The following is a 25,918-nucleotide window of genomic DNA, read 5'->3' on the forward strand; positions in this document are numbered from 1 at the left end:
CAACCTTGAACCTTATGAGATTTGAACTGCCAAATTGCAGTCAGCTGGCAGTCAGCAGAAGTAGCCTGCATTACTGCATTCTAATCACTACATCACCATGGCTTTAGAGAACAGGAAATAATTGTTGGTGAACTGAATAATATAGTTAAAGATTCTTATAATATGATGTAAGATGACTTAATATATCTTTAATTTATAGGTTGTCAAATGTTGTTCTATTACTTGGAATTAAACTTTTCATTAAAAGATGAAACAAAGGTCCCAATACAATTAGTTTTTCTTAAACTAAGTTTTATTTCCAGGAAGTACCCATAGGGCCCATAAGGATATCCATACCTCCTTGGACCTGCTAAGGATTATTTGGCATATTCTGACAAGGATGTAAAATATATTCTGCTATGATGTCCTGATATGATTGTGTTACATGGTCAATACAGAAGCATAAAATAAAGATTTTTAAAAATCCCAGAAGACTTGGCACTATTCTCTAGCTTGTTAAGCTTTTGAAAGTTTTCAACAACAAACAAAAAAAGATTCCTGACCCACTGGAGGGGGAACAAAACTCTCATCAACAGCTCAGTGATATAATTAATGCTCTGGATTTTCAGAAACAGCAAGAGATTTTTCACTCATCTTGAACATTAAATAAAACTAAGTATCACTCCCATTTAACAAATATGGTTTCAGGGGAAAAAAGTACTTCAAAAGATCCTCTGGAAAATGTACTGGATTCAAAAAGATAAAAAAAAATGGATAGTGAAACAAACTTTGGATTTGGATTTCTCAACACCCAAATATTTAGACCTGACTTATGGTGTTACTTAAGATACATGTCCATGTCTAGTTAGGTCTTGCATAGAATAAATCTAAATCTCATGGATTTTTGTTTCATAACGACACTATTGATTTTTAATGGTTCCTTGGTGCATTAAAACTTCTTCTAGAGCAAGGAAGGAAAGCCACAACTTTCCTTTTGAGTCTTTTGATCTGCTTTGGCAATAGAAACCACAACTGAGTTCTGTTAAACAGTCTCTGTAGCAGAAATAAATCAATGTCTGTCCAACAGATGCCAGTTATTCAAACAGTAACCCATTTTTTCCCATTTCCACATGAAGCTATGGTTTTAAAAAATCAGTTCAGAAAAGTTATTTCTGGATAAAAAATTATTTAATATATGATTTTATCTAATAAATAGATATTTTTATGATAAAGTCTCCCTATTTATGTTAATGCATATTCTCAAATATTGTGTGTGTGTGTGTGTGTGTGTGTATGTGTGTGTGTGTAGGTATGCAGGTATGTAGGTATGTATTTTATGCCAAGAACTGCACATAATATCCAGAGGAATATAGCTGTGCTGTTATACCAGGATTTCTTATGATCAGGTCAGTTCCCTCAAGTCCTTGTGTTTACTATCCTGTATCATCTACTGTTAGAAAGAGAGATGTGTGCTAAGTAAAGCAGCATATAACTGGCATGAAATCAAAGATGTAAAGGTAATCTTGGTCTACCAAATCAATTCAACCATTTAACAAAACTCTATCAATACTTTTAAATTATTTGGAAACATTTATGAAAGTTCACCTGCTTATTCTAAACATAATCTGGGAAAGTAGCACTCCACCATAAATTATCAAATATGTGACTAAAACTTCTTCACATAAAGCAACAATGATGTCCACAGAAAAGGGACAAAGGAAAAAAGAGTGGTAATCGACAGTACAACTGATTCTTGTGCAATAGCATCTGGCTGCAGATGCCTATCAAACACATTGTGGTTTCAACATCTCTGAGCAGGTAATAAGCATATTCTCTTTCCTTCAGATACATGAGCAATATAACTTCAGATCAAATATTGTCCCTTGTTGTCTGTGAGATTGAGCTCTTCACATTTGGCTCTGCACAGTTATATTTTAAGTGCATGGAGACATTCTACAGATGTTAGTCTACCATATGTGTAGATATCTTTTTTATTATTAATAAAAAGATTAAGATTAAGAAGATTAAGACATATTCAAATACTGTGTACCAAACCAAAGGGTAATCCATTTTTGCAATGTTAACAAAAAAAGGTATAAAAATTTCTTCTTAATGTCCCAAAGGTGCTTTTCCAAGAAGCAGCTGGACTTCCTTTGTTTTTCCTTGAAGAAGTTTCACTTGTCATCCAAGGAGCTTCTTGGATCATAAGTGAACCAACTTCAAGGAAAAACAAAGAAAGTCCAGTTACCTCTTGGAAAAGCACCTTTGGGATAACCATGACCTGGATGACTGAGAACCTCCATAAACAGACTAATATATGGATAAATGTTCCACCAAGAGAATATGTATGGGTGCCCTCCTCATTTTTTTTTTAATGAAGTAGAATTAGTCTTCTGTACCAAACACTTGTTTCACTCACTCACTCACTCACTCACTCACTCACTCACTCATTCATTCAATTTTTATGCCTCCCATCTACCCTATGTGTAATTGCATTTGCATTAATAGATTCTGTCTCCTCTAGGTTACATGACCTTGTTATATCCTCTTTAATTTTGTTACACATATGCAATAATACAGACATCCTACAAGATACTGCTGTAAAGATATAAGAATTATGGTCAGAGCTTATGAAATAATGATTTTTGTCACAAGATCTGAGCTAAACCTCAGCTTATTTTCAGAGATTTCGCTCTGTGTGCCATTCCTACTGACGTATAAGAAATAGTTCCCTGTGAGCTGGTCATCTCAGATGTGAACCCCACTGGTCTTGAAATATCATCTTAAAGGAGGCCCACTTGGCATTTACTTTTGCCCCCTTTCTAGATCCAGTCACATGTTTTTATTCTCCCAGGTGTTTTAACATAAATCAGTAACAGCAAATCATGCACCTTTGGCATATAGTCATGCCTGCCACCTGACTATGGAAGCAATTCGGGCCATGTTGGCTTTTCATATATGGTTTGGAAATAAGCACCACTCTGTAACTCAGACAGGTCTGGCAGGAGAAGCTTTTACTTTTACAGTTTTAATTTATACAGTGCAATCAGCCTTTTGGTCAACCTTCTGATAATGCTTTTAATTCTGTGTACTTAGTATTTGAACTGCTATTTTAAAAAATTATTGAGGTCTTTATATGTTATGTGTTTCCTTCATTAAGCTTTTTCCAAAACAAAAGCAAATAAATGTGATGTCAAATTCTGGATTTAATAAAGTGATGATGAAGTGATACACTCTTATGTACATTTTTCAATGTTTTATTCCAATGTATGTTTAAGTTTTGCTAAAATGCTATTGTTTTTCTTCTGAGATTAAATAATGACATGGCAGATAAATATAGATAAAAATATTTAAAATAAACATTAAATATGATATAATCAAAGATCAAGACAGTATAATAAAGAGAACAAGCAATGGTATTTTAGAGATTTTAGTTGCACAGATAAGTCACAATTCTCCATTGGGCTACTGATACAATGAAAGAAAAGACAACTTTGGTATGTTCTGGATGAATAAGCAGTGCTAAGAAGGAAGATATCCAGTGCTGGGTGTTCTTCTGTTGAAAGAAAATAAAGGGAAAATCTGATTCCAGGCAACAACCGCAGGTCAGTAAAGACAAATCACACCAGAATGATTTTTATCCCCAAAGGAACTGCAGAAAGGGAACGATATCAGCTATATGGAGTTGGTTCATGTAAGAGAAAGAATCTTGCAATAATGTTATGGCCTGTGGCTGACAGTTTGTGATTTTGTGCACCGGTTGTTATACCCAGAGAATTGTCAAATGAAGGCCATGGTGAGAAGGGTTACAAATAATTTTATATGGGGAAAATAATGCATAAAATCTTCTTGCTCATCACTGCACCTTTTTAGTCATATTTTAATGTAGGGATTGAAAAATATGCGAAATAATAAGCTTCTGTTTGAGCTCAAAGCTTGAAAGTTAGTTACCACAGCTACATAATTTTTGATTTAAAGGCATACATTGAAATAACAATGCTTCTTTCACTTCCTCCAGGTGCAGATTTTCCAAAATGCTGTCCACCCAAGACTTTCCACATAACCTTGGAGAAAAAGAGACCATCTTCACTGAGATGTCATTTGACCTGTTATTTTCCAAGAGAGAAATGGACATCTTTAGCTGTGTAAGAGACCTGCGTTCATTTCTCAGGATGTAGAGATGTCTGAATACAATGGTTGTCTGAAATCTGTCACACTGTTACATGCAACTGAATTTAATCACATGCAATTTGTGAACTAGGGATCTTTTCTTATGCAGATATGTCACCATGCTAAGATCTTTGTGAAGTATCATTCAGAATGATTGCTTTAAAGTCAAAATTACCAATCTCACAATGCCACTACTTACAACTTTGCAGCATGTTAACTTTCTTTAGAATTTATATAATGTTTAAATAATACACAATCTTTCCCTCTTATCTTTACATTAATGTGATTAGAATCCATTGAAGCACTGTAATTTTCTTGTAAGCTGGCTTTCCACCTACGCTTGCTTATTATCACTTAAAGAACTAGAAGACTCTGATCAGTTTGACTGTCATTTCATTTTTTTCTGGGAATAAAGAGTAAAGTAAGCATCATAAATTATATTATTGCTTCTCAAATAAACAAACATGAGCTATTGTTTCTATCCTTTATATTTTTGCATGCATCCTGGGATTATAAATAGCAAAGAAATACAGGAATTGATATATTATGCAATTAAATTGATGGATGGTTAATTGAACCAGTATGGCACACCATATGTGTACTCATGACCTGAATGTCATTGGTCAGATTAAAACTTCACACATTTGACCAAAGAACATATGCCATTACTAAAATTGTACAAAAGGGTTACCTATACTAGGAAAAAATTGACATAACTGGGTTTGTTTTTTTTCATTAGCACAGCACTAAATTGTAATGACTTCAGCTCCAAAAGAGGTTTTTGTTTAAAAAAAAAAAATGCTTGGAAGGTATTAATTAAAAGCGTACTGACATTGTGGCCATTAACTCTGGCAGACACTTTCATTAATTTGTTTGATCTATCTATGTTAGTTGACATATTTTAAACATGGTGCTTGTGCCCTTACAATTCAGACATGAACTATCGTTGAACTTTATTTTTAATTACTGTAAAGAACTTTTTAAAAAATAAATAAAACTATTTCCTGTTGAAGGAAAGAAATCATGCAATTGAGTTCCAGGAGCAAAGAATTCATGGCTTTTAAAATGAATAGAATACATAGAAAATTAGTCACCTGTCAGACACACTGCCAGGGGACAGTATAGATGTTTCCGTATTTCCAAAATTTTGGAATTTGGAATTACTTCATTTTGGGTTATTGGAACTGGTACATCAAAGGTTATCCACTCTGTGTTTGCCTTTAGTGTTTAAATTTTGTACAGTCCATATTTTAGTTGCCATAGTCTTCTGTTTGTTCAGTATGATTATATCTTTTCTTCCTTCTGTTAGACATTGGGCCATTTTTTTTTACTCCTGGTAATTGCCTATACTAATCCCTGCAGTTTTCTTGGCAAGATTATGGAAGTAATTTGCCACCCCCTGCTTCCTAGGGATGAAAGAGAGTAACAGGCCCAAGATTGCCCAGTTGCTGTTGTGCCTAAGGCAAGACTAAAACTCACACTCTCCCAGTTTCTAGGCTGGTATTTTAACCACTACACTCTGTGTATGTGTGTGTGTTTGTGTGTGTGTGTGTGTAATATTTTATATATGCTTAATGCAAATATTCATGTTTATCTAATGCTTATATATCCTTATATATGTAGTTTTGGTGGTGGTATTTTGTATGGCAAATATAGTGGGAAGAAACAAATATATCTCATGCCTCTGTTCTTGAATTCTAGAAAATTTCCTACTTTAAAAGGAATAAAGGATTATTATATACAACGCAGAATAAACTTTTGAAATTGGTCAAAGCAATAGAAGAGAAAGATTATATTCATTTTTACTTATACCCTAGTTGCTAAGTTTCAGTAGAGGGGTGTATTAGATACACATCACAAAATGGAATTGTTTTCATCATTATTGGATTTATCTCTTTGTGTCATCCTTATTATTTCTGTTAATTTTATTTATCTGAAATTGTACTTAATGATGTTCTGGCTTTGTCAGGTATTTTGCATATATATTTTTCTAAAGCAGTTATAATGTGACACTAGCGTCATAAATGGTTTAACGTAAATTATGTTTTTTTTTTTTTACAAAATTTATTTTGGTAAGAGAATGTATATCCAAGGCAATACTGCTTTATCTTTGACACTGCTTTGATGAGTCATCCATTTTGACAGTTAGCTGTCTGCTTTAAAGCTATTTCGTTTGCATCAGTGTGGAAATAAAATGAGAGCAGATCACAATGTAGCTTGGAAGCAAAATAACACTCATCATAGCATTGTTAGAAAAATAAAGATTTGTAATAAGCCAGGAAGAGGATTGGGCAGAGAAGGAAGAAGGAACTAACAGAGAAAAGTCTTTAATTTAGGAATTGATTATTGCTACAAATGTCTATATCTTTTGTCCATGTCCATTAATCTGTAAAGAGAATGGTGCTGTCTCTGATATGTAATTTGTTACCGATGCTTTGAAGAAGATTATGATAATGTGCTTATAATACAATTGACAACAATGGAGAGGTCCTGTAATTGTGAACTAAATTCAAGGACGCTTGCTTTGAGAATGAACAGTGCCTTCATTTACATTAGCTTACCTTTTCAAGTGCTCAGCTAGGAAACTCTGTCACACAAATTGAGACAGGAACTTTATTATCATCACTATAGCAACTGCAAGGCATTTTATTTCAAAACAGTTGGCTACCTGAAAATTCTTACATGATGGGAAGTATTGCCTAAGAAATATACATTTTAATTCATTTTCATTTTTTTCCTGGCTTGAAGTGTTTCATAAACTAGAATAGAGCACTTTTTATGACAAAGAAAAAGACCGGGGAAGAGAGGAGAGAGCTGGTTCCATCTTATATTGTTTCTTTGATACAGCCATTTTCTAGCTGGAAGAAAGTGGTGGTATTATATCATATAAAACTTTAATTGTACAGGTGACTGGGACTCTTGCAATGTGTCAATATGATTTTTAAACAGTCCAATTCATAAGAAAATCAAGGAAAATGTTTCAGGCAGAAAAAACAACCATCTGCAAAAACAAATGAAACAATTGCTAATGTAAAACCTTGTTTTAGGAAAAACAAAGTTCCAAGACAACTAGCTTGTTGTGATATTGTCCAAGTGTACATTATATTGGATCTAGGAGGAAAATACAGAGAGGCAATGTTCTCTCTAGACAAGCCTTCTTCAAAATTGGAGATTTCGTATTAGTTGAATTACAAGTACCATCATTCCAAGCCAAACATAGTTGTGTTTCCTGGAAATATTGGTATTCGTCATCCAAAGCATCTGAAAGAGATGTCTGCTATATAGATAGTTCACTACCAAATCATGTTCAAGAGTTCATGTGTCCACTCTCAGGAAAGGAGATCCAATTAACAATCAGTTCCACGTAATTATCACAAGGATGATGGTGATTATGCATATCAATCCCATAGTATTATTGTCTTAGGTTTTTTTCTGTGCAGTGGTAGTAGCCATAAGTATGTTTACCAGCTGATGCATTTTTGTTAATTCATACAAACAATTGTGTTGCCACATTTATTTCTGTTAGATGATGATTTTCCTAGTGCATTATGTGCCCCTGAGGGTTACTACTATGACTTTCTTGCTATGAATATTTGTATATGTAGCAATACTTATTAGGGTCACTGAAAGAATATTTAGTTGATCAATTTCATTATTAGCATGTTAAAAGATTGAAAGATGATTCAAGAGACATTATGAGGTTTGTCAATGTTGTAAGAAAAATACTACAAAATCAATTTTTTTAAACTTAGATTGTAGGGATTTTCACTTAGTTAAGCTTGTGTTTCATATATACAATTGTTCATAACTTCCATAGTTTATCATTCTTAAGTTATAGTTCAAAACCTTGTGCCTTTTTCAAATCAGCCAACAAAAGCAACCAGCTAGGTTGCAGAGTTTTGTAACTTCTGCACCAGAAAATTATAAGAGCAACATTCTCCGAATATGATCTCCAGAAATATTACTAATTAAAAAGTCAAAAGGACATAAAGAACAATTTAGAAAAATAAATATCTCTTTCTAAGGAAAAGACAGTTTGGGGGAAAATAAAATATCATTCATAATTCAGCCCTTAAGTAGTAAAAATGAAATAATAATGTGATTAATCCTCTATTAACGCCTGGCCACCTCCTAATTTAACACGTGTTCTCAAATGAAAGAAATATAAGGCAGATACATCCCTAGTTTTTAAGGCCTTCTGTGACCCTGAAATTTCAAATCATGTATACATTTGCATAAGGCACTGAGATCTCCTGGGCCTCCTCATTTTCAGGAACAAGCTTTATGGGAGTACTATTTTTCTAGAAATACCTTAATCTATAGGTTATCACAGAATCATAGACTTTAAGGATATGTCAGAGGTCAGTTCTCAGTTTTTTTAAATGGATAGCTATCCCCATAATAAAGTTCTCAGTTAATAAACACTATCCCTCTAGTGTAGCCCGAGGAAACTAAGCCAATATTACAAGAAGCAAAGGCTATGCCCAAATCCAAATAAACCCAAAATATGTGCCTTCCAACTAAGCAATCACACAGCAAATAAAGATTTAAATGTATCATATTGTGGAAAAGGAATAAAGCACAACTGCCACCCAAAATATCTCAGAATAATCTTTGACCAATCCCTCACATTTAGAAAACATTTTGAAGTAATTCAGACAAAAAATGAAAACAAGGAACAATTTGATTAGGAAAATCACAGGTTGGGGAGCACAAGCAAATACAGTACATTGCATACAGTGGCACAACTATTATTTTACTTTGTTTCTGAATACTATGCACTTGAATGGGGAAAAAGTAATTGTTGAGGTATTCCCTGTTAGACAAATGAGTGCACTCAGGAAAAAGTAGTGAGAGTGATGTTGAATAACACACAACCAGCATACAAATACACTGAATAGTAAAATGTAGGTTTTACTTCCAGTAAATGGGTAAACAAAGTCCAACAAACAGACCAAATCATACACGGTCAAAGCAGTTAGTATCAGTCCAGGGATAATCCAAAAACGAAGTCAATCCGAGCAGAACAACGAGTAGGCAATACTGCAAAACAGGAAATGCAAGGAGAAAGAAACCAGGTTTCTGGCTCCACCTTATGGCCATTGGAGGAACCTCAGCCAATCACAATTACAGCATTTTCTTAAAAATACAACATTAAAATGCTATCCTGGTTTATCTATTTCCAACCCAACTGTTAGGCGACTATCATTCCTAACAGTTATCATACCAACAAAGTTTATGTTTATTTTAATGATATGATGAGATAATATCTGGAACCTTCAATTCTACACCACTCTCATAGCTACATATTCTTGCCAACATTGCCTCTCCTGATTTCAGGTGACAATAGACAGTTCTAGAATGGAATAAATTAACAGGCTACCAACTCATAGAGAGCTGACAATACATAAAATATTAGATTCTCTACCTTGCACTAGGCTTAAGTCTATGAAACAAATTTGGGATAATATACCATTGTTTTACAATCTAGATGAAGACTAGTGATCAAAATGGACAACCTTTAATAACAACAAATAGATTATGTAGTTCCAACAATACCATTCCTTGGAATGCAGTTGACCCAAAAATATGGAACTACCTGATTCTATTCCAAAATATGGAATAGAATCAGGATAGGACAGGACAGAACTAGGGCAATTTGGGGGATGGCAATGTGACTGTGATGTACAAATGATAACCTATACAGTGAGTATGTCCCTTCAGGAGATTTTAAGATACCAGGGATGATCTAATTGCAGCCACACCAGATACAGATACAGGTTAACATAGTTGGAAGGGGCCTTGTAGGTCATCTAGTTCAACCCCCAGCCCAAGCAGACACTATACCATTTTTGACAGATGGCAGTCCAGTCTCTTCTTGAAAGCTTCCAGTGATGAAGCTACCACAATTTCTGAAGGCAAGCTGTTCCATTGGTTGATTGTTCTCACTATCAGAAAATTTCTCCTTATCTCCAGGTTGAATCTCTACTTGTTCTATTTCAATCCATTATTCCTTGTCTGGCCTTCAGGCTCACCAGAAGCAGTTAGATAGTTAGCTATTGAACTATAACATCTGTCCTATTGTGATTAAAAAATACCATATTAATTCATTTTACCCAAATTTAATATTTGATCTTATGTATTGTATTGTCCATACACTTTACATATATGTTTATACTGAAACATGTGCACATGTTTATTTAAACTTACATTTGTGTTCATATGTATAATGTGTTTTATTAGTGTTGTATGTGAGTAATTGCATGACTTCTGCAGATGCCATATGCTAAATAAATAAAATATCCCTATAAAGAGAAGCATACATTTCATGACACAATTTACTCCACTGATTGACGGTTCTTATTATTAGGAAATTCTGTCTGATATGTAATTTGAATCTAGCACTCACTAGTCTCCATTGGTTTTGAACTTGTACTCTGGGCAACAAAGGATATGTCAATTCTTCCCTCTAATATGACAACCATTAAGTAATCTGAAAACTATCATATATTCTCTCTGTCTTTTCTTGTGTGAGCTAAGTATACCTGGTTCTTTTAACCACTTTTTCATAGGACTTAAATTCCCAGTCTCCTCATGATCTTGATAGTTTCCCTCTGAAATTCTACTTTATTGATATTCTCTTTCCACTGCAATACCCAGAATTGGGCACAGTGTTCCAACTGGAATCTGACTAAGAGTAAAATCATTATTCCTCATAATATATGTACCTGTTAATACATCACAAAATAGCACTTTTCTTTTAGCAGTTGCATTATGTGTTAGTTCATGTTCAATACATACATGTATTACTGCAAGCCCATGTGTCTACCATCCTATAATCATATCTTTTATTTTCTTCTCAGCTTGCAGTACACTTAATAGGTTTCTCAGTTAATTTCATCATTTTTGTTCAAGCCCCTCATTTTGAATCTTCTCTGTCTCTTCTACAATATTTGCCACTTGTCTTAGTGTTTTATCACCGGAATATTTTATCACCATCATCTTAACCCCTTCATCTAAATCATTAATACAAATGTTGAATATAGAAGAGCCTAGGACAGAATCCTCTGGAATTCCATTCAATTCTTTCCAAGTTGATATGGAGTTATTTTGAGTATTTTCTGGATACAGTAATTGAGCCAGTTAGGAACCACCTAACAGTTATATCATTCAAGCCATATTTTATCATTTCAATAAGGGAGATATCATGACAGATTTGTTAAATATATTACTGAAGTCAAAGTACATTTCATCCAGGGCGTTCCCCCTTCTTTTAAGCTAAAAACTCTATCAAAAAAGGAGGTACGATTAATCTTACAAACAGTTATTTGTTTGTTACAAATCCATGCGAGTTTTTGCTAATTGGTTGATTAAATTTATATTTATTATTTTAATTTTTCTCAGCTGTTATATTTATGTATTTATTTTTTATTATGTTTGTTCTTGGTTTTAATGATTTTATGATAGTTCACTGCTTATAGTCTCTTGCTTGTGATATGTGGCTATAAAAATTGAATGGATGGATGGATGGATGGATGGATGGATGGATGGATGGATGGATGGATGGATGGACAAATGTTCTCATCTTGTTTTATATAGATATCAGACTAGAGCTGATATTCATCATGTTCTGACCAGTTCTGGAGAACTGGTAGCAGAAATTTTGAGTAGAGAACCGGCAAATACTACCTTTGACTGGAGATTTTACAGTATCCTTCCCCTTCCATGCCCACCAAGCCATGCCCACAGAACTGGTAGTAAAAAAATTTAAATCCCACCACTGCATCAGACTGATAGATTTCTTAGATCTTCCATTCCTTTTTTGAAGATGGGACATCAGCTTTCCGCTAATCTTTTGGGACTTCATCAATACTAATAATTTCAGCTATTGAATTTTAACTTACTTCTTTGTAAATATAACCACTGTTTATCATTTCTCCATATAGATGTTGAACTACTTTTTTATTGCCATAAAATGTAGCATCAGAACCATTGGTTAACATTACAAAAATGTGTCCCATTTTTCCTGATAGTAGGAATTGCAGTTTTGTCTTCAGTATCTAATTTAGCAGGATTTTCCAGCATTTTGTCCTTCAGGATTTAAGCTATTGGATCTGACTCTTTTTTCATTTTAAGTTAATCAAAATCTGCTCTTGGGAAAATCCAGTATACAAGTCTGATTTCTTTCTATTTCTTATTCCTTTGATATCATAAATGAAAGAATATTGTGATCACTTCCTCCAAGGTTCTAGTCACCTTTACTTCTTTAATCAATTCTTCCTGTTGATCAAGATAGAAGGTCCCTTGTTTCTTTTTTTTATTTTCTGACAAATAAAGTCATCAGCAGGAGAGAACAGTTAGACCTCTGTTGTTTTGCCGAGTCAGATTTTCAGAAGATATCAGAGTTAGATTTCCACATGAGCTAAAAAAGGTCTTTGTAAGATCTTCTATTGTCAATCATCTACTATTTTGAAAGTTTGACCATTGACAGAAAAAGCTTCATCCATATTTTCTGCTTGTCCAGGTAATCTATAATAAACTCCTGTGATTATATCACCTTTGTTTCTTTTTCATTTTATTCTTATCTAAGTATTCTCAATAGGATTTTCATGCTCTGATTAGTGAATTTCTGTTCAGGCATATGCTTCCTTTATGTACTGCACAATACTTCCTTAGTGTCTGTTGAGTCTCTTCCTTTGAATAAGTTATAGTTCTCTAAAACTATATTCCAAATATATTTGGCATCCCACCAAGTTTCATTGATGTTTATATTGTATTTGTTTTCTATTAGGATTTAAATTTTTTCTTATATGTTTCCCAAAATAATTCACTACTGAAATTTCTAAGATTATACATACTGACAGTATCCAAGCTTCATTGCTTATTTGTTTGTTTTTGTGTTTAATCAATCTAAATCCAAACAAACAAACAAATATATTGCTTATTTGTTTATTTGTTTGGATTTAGAGCCACTAGACTTCCAGACAGTTCTGGGTGGGTTACATTTCAAGGCAAGAATCAATAAAATGAAACAAAACATGTGAAGAAAACAAATAAAATACACTATATACAGGTGAAACTCAAAAAATTAGAATATCGTGCAAAAGTTCATTTATTTCAGTAATGCAACTTAAAAGGTGAACCTAATGTATGAGATAGACTCATTACATGCAAAGCAAGATAGTTCAAGCCGTGATGTGTCATAATTGAAATGATTATGACTTACAGCTCATGAAAACCCCAAATCCACAATCTCAAAAAATTAGAATATTGGGAAAAGGTTCAATATTCTAGGCTCAAAGTGTCCCACTCTAATCAGCTAATTAAGCCATAACACCTACAAAGGGTTCCTGAGCCTTTAAATGGTCTCTCAGTCTGGTTCAGTAGGAATCACAATCTATCATTGACACGCTCCATAAGGAGGGAAAGCCTCAAAAGGTAATTGCAAAAGAAGTTGGATGTTCTCGAAGTGTGTATCAAAGCACATTAATAGAAAGTTATGTGGAAGGAAAAAGTGTGGAAGAAAAAGGTGCACAAGCAGCAGGGATGACCGCAGCCTGGAGAGGATTGTCAGGAAAAGGCCATTCAAAAGTGTTGGGGACTTTCATAAGGAGTCAGTGCATCAAGAGCCACCACACACAGACAGATCCTGGACATGGGCTTCAAATGTCGTATTCTTCTTGTCAAGCTGCTCCTGAACAACAAACAATGTCAGAAGCGTCTTACCTGGACTAAAGAAAAACAGAACTGGTCTGTTGCTCAGTGTCCAAAGTTCTTTTTTCTGATGAGAGAAACTTTTGCATATCATTTGGAAACCAAGGACCCAGAGTCTGGATGCACTGCAAGATGCTTGAAGTCCAGTGTGAAGTTTCCACAGTCTGTGTTGATTTGGGGAGCCATGTCATCTGCTGGTGTTGGTCCACTGTGTTTCATTAAGTCCAGGGTCAACACAGCCATCTACCAGGAGATTTTGGAACACTTCATGCTTCCTTCCGCAGACAAGCTTTATGGGGATGCTGACTTCATTTTCCAGCAGGACTTGACACCTGCCCACACTGCCAAAAGCACCAAAACCTGGTTCAATGACCGTGGGATTACTGTGCTTGATTGGCCAGCAAACTTGCCTGACCTGAACCCCATAGAGAATCTATGGGTCATTGCCAAGTGAAAGATGAGAGACATGAGACCAAACTATGCAGAAGAGCTGAAGGCCACTATCGAAGCATCCTGGTCTTCCATAACACCTCAGCAGTGCCAAAGGCTGATAGCTTCCATGCCACACCGCACTGAGGCAGCAATTGCTGCAAAAGGGGCCCAAACCAAGTACTGAGTACATATGCATGCTTATACTTTTCAGAGGTCCAATATTGTTCTATGTACAATCCTTGTTTTATTGATTGCATGTAATATTCTAATTTTCTGAGATTGTGGATTTGGGGTTTTCATGAGCTGTAAGCCATAATCATCACAATTATGACAAATAGCTTGAACTATCTTGCTTTGCATATAATGAGTCTATCTCATATATTAGTTTCACCTTTTAAGTTGCATTACTGAAATAAATGAACTTTTGCACAATATTCTAATTTTTTGAGTTTTACCTGTACATCTCTAACAAGACTTGATAGCAAAATCGGGTTTTCAGTGCTTTTGGAATTGCAGACTGGCACCATTTGAATCTCTAAGGAAATGAGGCTTTAGAGGGCAGGTGTCATGATGGAGAAAGCACACTCCCATGATCTCAATATGTGACATTGTTTAATAAAAGGGATCTAGAATATATCCAGTGTACAAACTCTTGTCAATTCTAAATTATCCTTGGACTTCCTTTGTCTCTAGTCTTCTTGGGTCTAGCATTGAAAATACCTTCAGTTCTGGGCCTTTGTCACTCTTCCCTTTTTTGCTCTGCCTTAGTGTCCTTCCAACAAGATTGGTGAGGCATCTACCAAAAATGACTCTTCCTGTAATCATGATACATATCCTGTCTATTCCAGGGTATGAGTCCTTTATGTAAATACAGTAGCATACACCATGATTGAGGAACCCAAACTTTCATTTGGTGGTATTGTATATGTTGCCAGTTATTCATTTCCAAGATGGCTTTTTTCTCTCTCTTTTATTTGCCATGACCTTCAACCAGAAGGATTGCTGCCACCAGATTCCTTCACCTTCTTTCCCATGGACTGCTCTGATTTCTGGACATCTGTTTAAAATATCTTTTGGTAATTCCATTTCTCTCCACATGAATCATTAGGGAGGTTTTGTTACTGATAGGTTTGAAGAATGTTGGCAGTTTGTTTGTCACATCCTGGGTATTTGTACCTAGAAGACCATGCATCCTAAAAATGTCAAAGGCTGTGATGGGTAGGTTGAGGTCTTCAATCAGGAACTCTGCATTAGTTGGTGCTGGGTCTTCAACTTGGGCAGGCAGAGGGCAATGACTGAGAGCATCAGTGTGGCTGAGGTGCTTCCCTGCTTGATGTGATAAATGTGTAGGAATAAGCTGCTAGAAACAAAGTCCATCTGGTCATCCTTGGGGACAAAATCTGAGGTGTTCGCCTGTTTCCTGATAGGAGTCCCAAAAGGGGTTTATGATCAGTGATAAGTTCGAAATGATGACCACATAGGAATTCATGAAACTTCTTCACTGAAGCGACTGCAGCTAAGGCCTCTTTGTCTATTTGACTATAATTACATTCGGTTTGAGAAAATGTTCTTGAGAAATTAAAAATTAATAATTAAAAAGTAAAAATTAAGCAGTCCCAGAAAAGACTGAAGTTCTGTCTTGTTCGTTGGGGTTGGGGCATCGTGGATTGCATGTACCTTTGATTCTATTGGGTGGATGCTGGAAGTATCAATTTGTATCCCAGGAAGTCTACTTGTGGTATGGCAATGATGCACTTTTCGTTTTTTTAATTTGAGGTCTGCTTTTTGGAAGCAATCGAGAACCTTTCAAACTCTTTGAATTAGTTGATGTTTGTCTTAGGCAGAAATTACTATGTCATCGAAATAAGGTACCACACCAGATAAATCTTGCAATAACCTCTCCATTAAGGACTAAAAAATCCCTGGGGCCAAACTGACCCCAAATTGGAGGCGCTTACATCTGAAAGTGCCCATGTGGGTCATGATGGTCTGTGCCTCAGCAGCAATGTCATCCACAGGGAGTTGCTGATATGCTTGAATCATATCTAGTTTTGCAAAAATGGTCCCTGGTTCCAATGAATGCAGCAGATGCCAGATCACAGGGACTGGGTATGCTCTGATTGGCAAATATTTATTAATTGAGCACTTATAACCAGCACACATTCTCAGGCTGCCATCTTTCTTGTGGCAATAGGTGTCTCCCATTTTGAAAAGTCCACGGGTTCTAAAATTCCCTGGGCAATTAACTTATCCAGCTCCTTGTTCAGCTTGGGACGGATAGCAAATGGCACTGTGTGAGGCTTCATGCAAATTGAAATAGCTAGGGGGTCTAGATTGAATGAGATTGGGGTTCGCACATAACACCCAAGGCCTTCACTGAATACATCAGTGTAGTCATCAAATAAGGCATCCACCTCCTGGTTGTTAATAGAGTGAATGCCCCCAATGTGAAGACCAAGAGCAGGGAACCAATCTAGCCCCAGCAAGCTTGGAAGGGACCCATCCACTACAACTAAAGGCAAGCAACCCTAAAATTTTGAAAATGAATTGAAAACTTGCTTTTCTGATGACAGGAATAGGTCTGCCCTGGTAATCTTACAGAGTTATAGGGCAGTCTTGAAATCTCTTCTTCACCATGCAAGGGAGGGTCCGCTTCAGTGCTAAGCCTATGTCTACCTCCATCTTGCAAGATGTACCTTCTAAGGAAATAATGACACTTATTTTGTTAGAGTTTTTGTTTAGTGACTTAGCTTGGTAGCATATGAAACAGTCTTCAACCTGTTTCTGGAAATGTGTAGGTTGAGGAAATTGTTGTTGAGGCTGGTTGAAAGTTTTCCCAGCCTGACAAATTCTGGCCAAATGACCTTTCCTTTGGCATTTTAAGCAAATGGCATTCCTGAAATTGCAGGATGCCCTGAGGTGATTTCCCCCACAGCTCAGGCAGATGGGCTGAGATCATGGAGGCTGGTTGGCAGCAGACCAGTTCTTTCTCTGAGTGGCTTTTGGCTGTCTGAGGTGATTGATGTCACCAGCTTCATCAGGGCTTTCCTCCGGGAAGGTTTCATCATAGTGAACAGCTGAACTACTGTGGCTGATATGATTTCCTTGAATCTCTGCCGCTGAGAGCGTTGACAGCTCAGCGGTTTGGGATTCTTCTATAGCCATTTTAAGCATGAGATCACTTTAGTGAGAAGGCATCTCTGTAGTCTTAGGTCCCTAACACCGCAGACTAATTGGTCCAATAGCATATCATCCAGGTGGTCCCTAAACCCATAGTTTAAGGCGGCCGTTCTAAGCACTGCCATATATTTGCTGATAGTTTCTTCCTCAGCCTGGGTCCATCTTCTACAAGTGTGACGCTTGGCAATTCGAGAAGGTGTAGGAGAATAGTGATTACAGAGGATTTCCTTCAATTCCTCCCAGGGCACACTTTTCACTGACTGAGGGGCAAGTAATGCGGTAGCAGTGTCAAATACCGTAGCTCCGCAAAAACTTAGAAAATAAGCCTTTTTCCTATAGGTAGAAATCCCAGCTAATTCAGTGGCATCCAGGAAACAGTCACAATGATTAATATAGGATTCTGATGTCTCCGATGTTGGTCTGAAAGATGGGAACACAGGGGTTGAAGTCATCTTGTCTTCAGGTCATGCCAGTGCTGCCTGGGAACTTCTCATGATCTCTAGTGTGCACACTTGAGACTATATATGTTTTGAAAAGAAGAGTTTTAGGCCTTGCATGAACACAAAACTAGTATTAATTAAAGGAACCCAACAGTTTTCAGACTTTCGCATGAGCCTAAAAAAGATGTCACTGTTTGAGGAATCCACAAATTAAAGCTAAGGCAACTTGTAACCAGCAGAACTTTTTAAAAATGGGTTTTTTTGACTTGGACTTCTTTAAGGAATAGCAGAGAGTTATATTTGTATGAGGTTGAAATCATTCCTTCCAAATCATTTCTGAAGTATAAACAGCCTAATATATTTTGCAGCTTCTCACACAATATTTCTATACCCTACTCAGTTTGAAATAGCTTGGAATCTATCATGACTAGGTTTCTAGGTCCACTTCATAACTACTTTTTCTTTTTCTTTTTCTTCTCTTTTGCTTAGAGAATGTCTAATTTTGTGAATATGCTTCATATCAATTCAGTCAGCTCCACCTGGGTTTCATTATAGATTTTATATTTTAAAAGGATTTTTTTTAAAAATATCAATTTTATAAACCTTCCTGAAAAGACTTTTACTTTGAAAAAATATTTAGTTAAATAGTTAACTAAATAAAAAACAGTTTAGCAGTCTCAATAAGCATATTAAGATAGACATATTTGCTCTGAAACAAAAGAAGAAAAGGAAGAAGAAACTAATGTTATAAAATATATGTTCTTTTGAGACTGTGAAATAACCAAACCTTTTAAATTAGTTTTATTTAATTTTATTGCTTTGATTATTATTTTATTGTGTGAATTTTGTATATGTCTTTCATAATGCTCAGAAAATAGTGATGCATTTTAAATACGTAAAGTGATAATAAGAAATTATATTATTATTTATTAACTGAGATATTTCCTTCTGAAATTATGACTTCACAATGTAACTTTATAAAAAATGTTTTGCTAAAAGATTCTTTCTGAATTCCTATAAAGTAGCTTTATGGAACTCAGTCACATTTTTTTTTCAAAAAAAAAAAAGAATAAACAGATGTATTAAACTAGTTTGTAAACAGTAGTTTATTCTCTGCTTTCTCAACCAATTATAGTTAAAGAAGAGTGAACATTATTCTGACTGCTGCACATACAGGATAGCAAAATTCCTAGAGAGCTGAATATTCAGCATTTGGGGGAGAATAGAGGTCCTCCCCATCCATATTATTATATATTATAAACATGGTTCCATTTTCTAAGAATTGAGAATAATTACTCAACCTGGATTCAGTGCGCTGTTCTCAGTTAGTAGATATTTGCAGAACTTTAATTCTAAACAAGGTCATGTTGACACCAATATATTCATGAACCTTACAGTTTGGGCAAGGGAAAAGTATTTTAAAAGGTAAGAAAAGAACCAAGATAAATCTATTTATGGGATTTTAAGAGAAACCAGAAATCTGAACTGTATTCATTCTCATTAGTTTACATTCCAGATTGCTTTTAGCTAGGGGCTTTTACTAAAAGAAGCAGAAAGGGAGGAAGAGGAGGGCCTGCTGTTGTCATTATTATTATTATCAGTATCTGAAAATGGAACATACCATAGAAATCAGTCTGTAAAAGATAAAATAGGGTTTAGGTTTGTATTCCTTCATCTAAAATTGTGATAACATAATGAACCCTCAGGAGATCTATTCTCAAATTGAAGATATTGTTTTTGTGCTTAAGGACATATACATGAGGAATTCTTTTTTTTATTTTTTTTAAAAGGGAATAGCCTGTGAGGAAAGCTCACTACTAACTGCTTTATTTGTCATTGACTCTTCAGGGCAATAAACCAATTACTTGCTGCTGTAGTAAGGGCCCTTCCTAACTGTTTTAAATGTATGCAAGAGATAAAGTGATCTCCACATATTTGGGGACTCAGCACTTCCAGTTTATTAGGATTGCAAATTAATGGGTTCCTTCACAAAAGCAGTTTTTTTGTCAGAAAGGACTGGTTTCCTGCTCCTTTGGATCACAAAAGGTTACCATAATGGGACCTTGTTCGTGCACCTTGAAAATGCACTTTAACCCTTTTGTTCTTGGAAAATAAAATCAATGCCATTAATTTTCCTAATGCTTTCATTGCTTTTCAGATGTCTACAACCTGGGACATAATAATGTGCTAAGGTATGTCTTAGATATTCATTCATTCTTTTTAAAATACATACATATGCAATTTCATGGGTTACCATTGCTAATGAAAATTGCAAAAAGAAAGCGTATATACAGTATTGATGTGATGTACTGTATGTGTGTGCTTGTGTATATACTCAGATTTGCTTTCACATTTCCTAACATATTGATGGACCTAACAAATTTCATTTTTTTGTATGGACTTATTGAATATGTTGTATGCAACATGCCTAAGTAATCAGGTATCGTATGTGAACTGTTGTGATGACTTTACTTAAAAACATTTCAATTAAGTTGAAGGTCTTGAACTTGTTTTACTTTCTATTCAAATAAAGTTTTACCAAATTCTTCATTTAACAGTATTTCTTCTGTTTGTTTATCTAGATATTTTTCAGCATGTATGCAAGGCAATATACAATTTATGATGTTAGGCTTTAATTCAACAAACAGGCAGGCATACAGCATGGAGGGGTAAATTCTCCAAATAATGAGAAGGAATGCAGGATTGATCCATACAAGTAAACCAGATCAGTCTGTACTGTCCAGTCCAATCTAGATTTCTGGATAGTCCTATAACAGTTTCAGCTGAAAGGTCATCTCTTTTTCTTCCTTTGATTTAATAGAAAGCAGAACTAGAAGAAAATTCACTAATACTTTTAAAATACAGACAATGAAGGATGATGAGGACCTTACAGTGAGCAGCTGTTACAGTCTAAAATCAATCACTACAGAAGAACAAGATTTGAAAAACAGACTTAATAATCTTTAAAAAGAAATGTTGTCTTAGTACTCTGTAGCCTTTTAGAGAGTACTGTACAATTGAAGCAAAACCATTTCAGTTTTCAGAATAGTGGGTCACTGAAAAGAAAGTGGAAAATATTGTCTGGTCCAGCTTCTTTTTATACATGTTTCCAATCAAAGGTCCGGAGGGAAAGGAGGACAAAATTCTTCTGTTGGATGGAATCTTATTGACTATTGAATAAACAGGATCAACCTTTACCAAAGATACCTGTGAAGGTACCTGATATGTCTGAAAAAGACCCATTACACTATAATAAGACTCACCATGGACTGAGACAGAACATTCAACTTACCCCCACTGAGTTTTACTGGGGTGAAAAGGGCAATAGATAGAGTACAGGAAGGAAATGTATTGCTGTCTAAGTGGCAACAACTCTTTTGAAGTAGAGGATTAATCCTGAATAAATTCAGGACACAAGGCCTGAAAGGCAAGCTTAAGGCAGATAATCTGTTCAAGGCCTTCTTCTTTGCCTAGTTAGAAATAACTGGGAGATCTGCCTAGGCTTAGCTGCCTTTTCTTTCCATTTACTTATTTTTAATGATATATTTCATTTCATCCTAATGATTCCTAAAATGCTATATCAACTATTAAAAAAGGTGTGCTCATATGTGTATGAAGGAAAGGCAAAACAGAAAGCAACTACGAATCTGCTTCTCCCAACTCCATGTACGTGGATGTATGTATATGTATCTGTGTATTTGTGTCTGTCACACATACCCAGAGAGGGGGAGGAAAGAGAGGGGGGGAGATTACTCCATCAACCACGCGAAAATGCAGTTAACCAAAACATCTGTTTAAATACAAACATTTTTGCTACTGGCCATTCTGCCTGTGAGCTTCCTGGTTAACATTGGTGACATGTAGCTGTCAAGATGTCCATTTAAAGGTTAGTAAAGTTGTCATATGTCCTAAATATATTGAGAAGTTGTCAATATCCATAAATATATATTTTTGGATTTTAGATTCTTAAAAAAAGATAGGTTTAGCTATGCATGTTATACTATAAAGGTTATGGTATTATATTGTATTATTATTATTATTATTTATTTTGGCTCTTGTTTCTTTTTTGATCACTATTTTTTTAATACAAGTAAGTTTCTCATACTGATTGATTACATTTGCTTATTTCTCCTGTCTCATTTTTTCCACACCAAATGGGTTAGGGTGGATGAAAATATGTTAAAATCAGATTTTAACATTGGCAAAAAAGAACAAGGGCCTTCATTTCATAAAGATAAATCTGTCCAGGATACAGAAGTCCTGATATGTAAATTTTGAACAAATATTGAAGCCTGACCAAATACATGAGGAAGTTTCATTTAGATCTCTATCACAAATGACTTTTTTTTCATATATCCTGCCTAGATTTCTTCTCTACTTTGTCTCTTTTGAAATATGAGACTACTAAATAAACAAAATAACTAAATAATGGCTTATACTATATGCACACTGCACAGAACTATCCAATATTGCACAAATATATTGAACAGGCTCCAGATACTTCTGTATTGATGGACATGGACAAAAATCACCAAAGCTATCATATGCAATTTTCTGTTATCTCTTTTGTTATCTTCTTCAGTTGTTTCTTATTTTATTCAGCAAGCTGAATTTGGGGGCAGAGGAGAAAGAAAGAAAGGAAACTAACTTTCATCCTATCCTTCCTTTGGATATATAAATTCTTGTTTCTTCTCTAAACTGTCAGTGATGGCAAGAGAAATTCTGCTAAATTCCATCAAATTTATTTCTAAAAAATGTGATATCCAATTCAGTGGCATAAATATTCATAGAGCACAGAAGAATATAGGTATGACTGCCTCCTCAATAACAATGAAAAATAATTCCATCAAATCTTGTTGAGAGTAAATTTAGTATTTTGTATCCCAAAATGTGAGGGGCAGAAAAAAGCTAATACAAACAAGAAAGAAGTCTGGTCAACTTTCATTCTTCCCCAGGACAAAAAAACAATTTGTGATGGAGGACAGAGATTACAGCTATATTCCTATTTGTACAAAATGAATAAGGGGTTTCTTTCAAGTTTCTGTACTTAAAAGTCTGACTCTTCCAATAGCCTTATCCTGAGCTTCTTATCCAGCATTTCCTGGAACAGCCATGATACCACCTATCATGTACCTTGGAATTTGAACTGCATGATTTAAAATAAAAATAAGTATGATGGTGCCCCCACATTTGAATAAAAATATATATTGTGTATTACGTGAGAAAATGGATACAAGGTAGGCTTTGATTAACAATTATCTTTAACTGAAAATTCATCCATGCCACTTTAGCTTTATTTTCTTAAGCAAAGTGAAGTGCAAGTATTTCAGCATCCTTAGAAGGATACTTCAGCCAAATATTTGATGATGTCCAGTCCTATAATTTCCTTTATTGTTTTGGTTCTGTTGACTATTTTCTTAGTCAAGAAACCAATGGTATATGTATGGTGGAGTCAAAAGAGGTAAGACAGTGACCATGACAGTGCAATCCAAGCCCTACCTCTTTCAACAGATTTGCATCATTGATATGCAAACCTGTTGCATACAAAAGGGGCGGTGTTCGGATTATGCTGCTACAACCACAATTTTACCTGTTGTATAATTCTTTTCCATCCATGAATGCTGCTACAAAAGGGCCAATGAAAAGTTTGGGTTCTGCCCCTTTTTTATATGTTATAAAACCCAATTTCCAAACTATATATCAAAGAGTTTTAATCAGGACAGAGAATTTATTCCCATTTCAAAAGTCTTAGAAACTACTCCAAATTACCCGTTTATTTGCCCTAATATAAACATATATGCAACCATGTATGCAGAACTGAACACTTCCTTAGATGTCATTAATAATATGTGATTTGAAGTGTGAATCTCACTTCACATTAAAATGAGAGAACATAGCTCTTTATTGAACATTAAATATTCCTACCAAACTGTTCTAAGTTGCTGTCAGAGAAAGATGTTATGGCAAAAGCAAGGATGGGAAAAACAAACATTAAATGCCCAGAAATGCTCAGGTCAGACTGAAATAATATGAGTGGGAGCCAATTAGATTTTTTTAATCATCAGCAACTGGGATGATGGTGGCAATTTTGGTTTAATGATCCATGCATCTTGATGGGGACTGCATAAAACTACTATACCGCCATATACTATATTATTCTATCCTGTAATAAACCTGGTTGAGCATTCTACGCTAGATTTCCAAACTTTCTCTAAAAAAAAAATAGCTACAGCCAGAAGGTGCTGCAATAATGAAGATAAAATAGCAATATTTAGATTGCCATACATTGCAGAAAAAAGACACGATTGATGCATTTCTGGCCACAAAGTACTACTCAACTGCCACATCTAATACTTAGTCTAAAAGCACCCTTAAAGCATGAATCTGAATTGTAAATGCATCCACTTCTAACATATTCAAAATGAAATCCTTCCTACTTATTGGAAGAATAACTGTCTTGGACATATTTAGCTATAATTTATTAGCATTTCTCAGACCATTGCTAACATCAACCACTTCTAAGAGCAAGTGTAAGATGTCTTTGCTGTTTTGGGAATATTAGAAGAAAATCAGCATATAAATGAGACTGTACTTTTAAAATGATAGTTAACAATTTCACCTGTTTTGCATAGATGAGAAAAAGTATGGAGGGTATAACAGAAACCTCAAGAAACCTACACATCTAAATACATAGGATTAAACTAGGATCCCACAGGATCTCCTGAAGGCAAAGCCACTGCAAAGCAGAGGTGGTATTCAGCAGGTTCTGAACAGTTCTGGAGAACAGTTCTGGAAAACCAGGGCAAGGCAATAGATGCAATCTACATAGACTTCTGCAAAGCCTTTGATTCAGTGGTACACGACAAACTACTCCTAAAAATAAAATCTTATGGTATCTCTGGACAACTGAATAACTGGATAGAAGCATTCCTGTCAAACAGACAACAAATGGTCAAAATTGGGAACGCCCTATCAAATCCAGTACCTGTCAATAGTGGTGTTCCCCAAGGCAGTGTTCTAGGACCAACTCTCTTCATAATCTACATAAACGACCTTTGTGATCATATCAAGAGCAATTGCGTTCTCTTCGCTGATGATGTAAAGCTGTTCAATACCACAGACAATACTACTACCCTACAAAAAGATCTAGACTATGTATCTGAATGGTCTAACATATGGCAACTTCAAATCTCAACAAATAAATGCTCTGTCTTACATATTGGTAAAAAAATCAGAAAATAAAATACAAGCTGAATAGTCAAGATCTTGTTGATGACCCAAGCTCTGTAAAGGACCTGGGAATACTCACCTCTAATGATCTAAGTGCTAGAGCTCACTGCAACTACATAGCCAAAAAGGCATTAAGAGTTGTTAACCTAATCCTACGTTGCTTTTTCTCTGGTAATATCTCACTACTAACCAGAGCATACAAAACATTTGCTAGACCAATACTCGAATACAGTTCATCAGTCTGGAATCCTTATCACGTATGTGATATTAACACAATTGAGAAAGTCCAGAAGTATTTCACAAGAAGAGTTCTCCACTCTTCTACCCGTTGTAGAATACCTTATGCCACCAGACTCGAAATTCTAAAACTAGAAAACCTCGAATTACGCCGTCTTCGGTCCGACTTAAGCATGGTATATAAAATCATACATTGCAATGTCCTACCTGTCAATGAATACTTCAGCTTTAACCATAACAACACAAGAGCACACAACAGATACAAACTCAAAGTAAACCGCACCAAACTCGATTGCAGGAAATACGACTTCAGCAATAGAGTGGTCAATGTCTGGAATACTCTACCCGACTCTGTAGTCTCTTCCCCAAACCCAAAAACTTTAACCTTAGACTGTCTACTATTGACCTCAACCCTTTCCTAAGAGGTCTGTAGGGGGCGTGCATAAAGCGCACCAACGTGCCTACCGTCCCTGTCCTATTGTTTCTCTTATTCTTTTATTTTTCTTATATGTACCCATTTCATATATTCACAACTA

This window comes from Notechis scutatus, chromosome 3, assembly GCF_049901735.1.
Source record: "Notechis scutatus isolate UNSWTSFEM ecotype Mainland chromosome 3, rNotScu1.2, whole genome shotgun sequence".
Taxonomy (NCBI): domain Eukaryota; kingdom Metazoa; phylum Chordata; class Lepidosauria; order Squamata; family Elapidae; genus Notechis; species Notechis scutatus.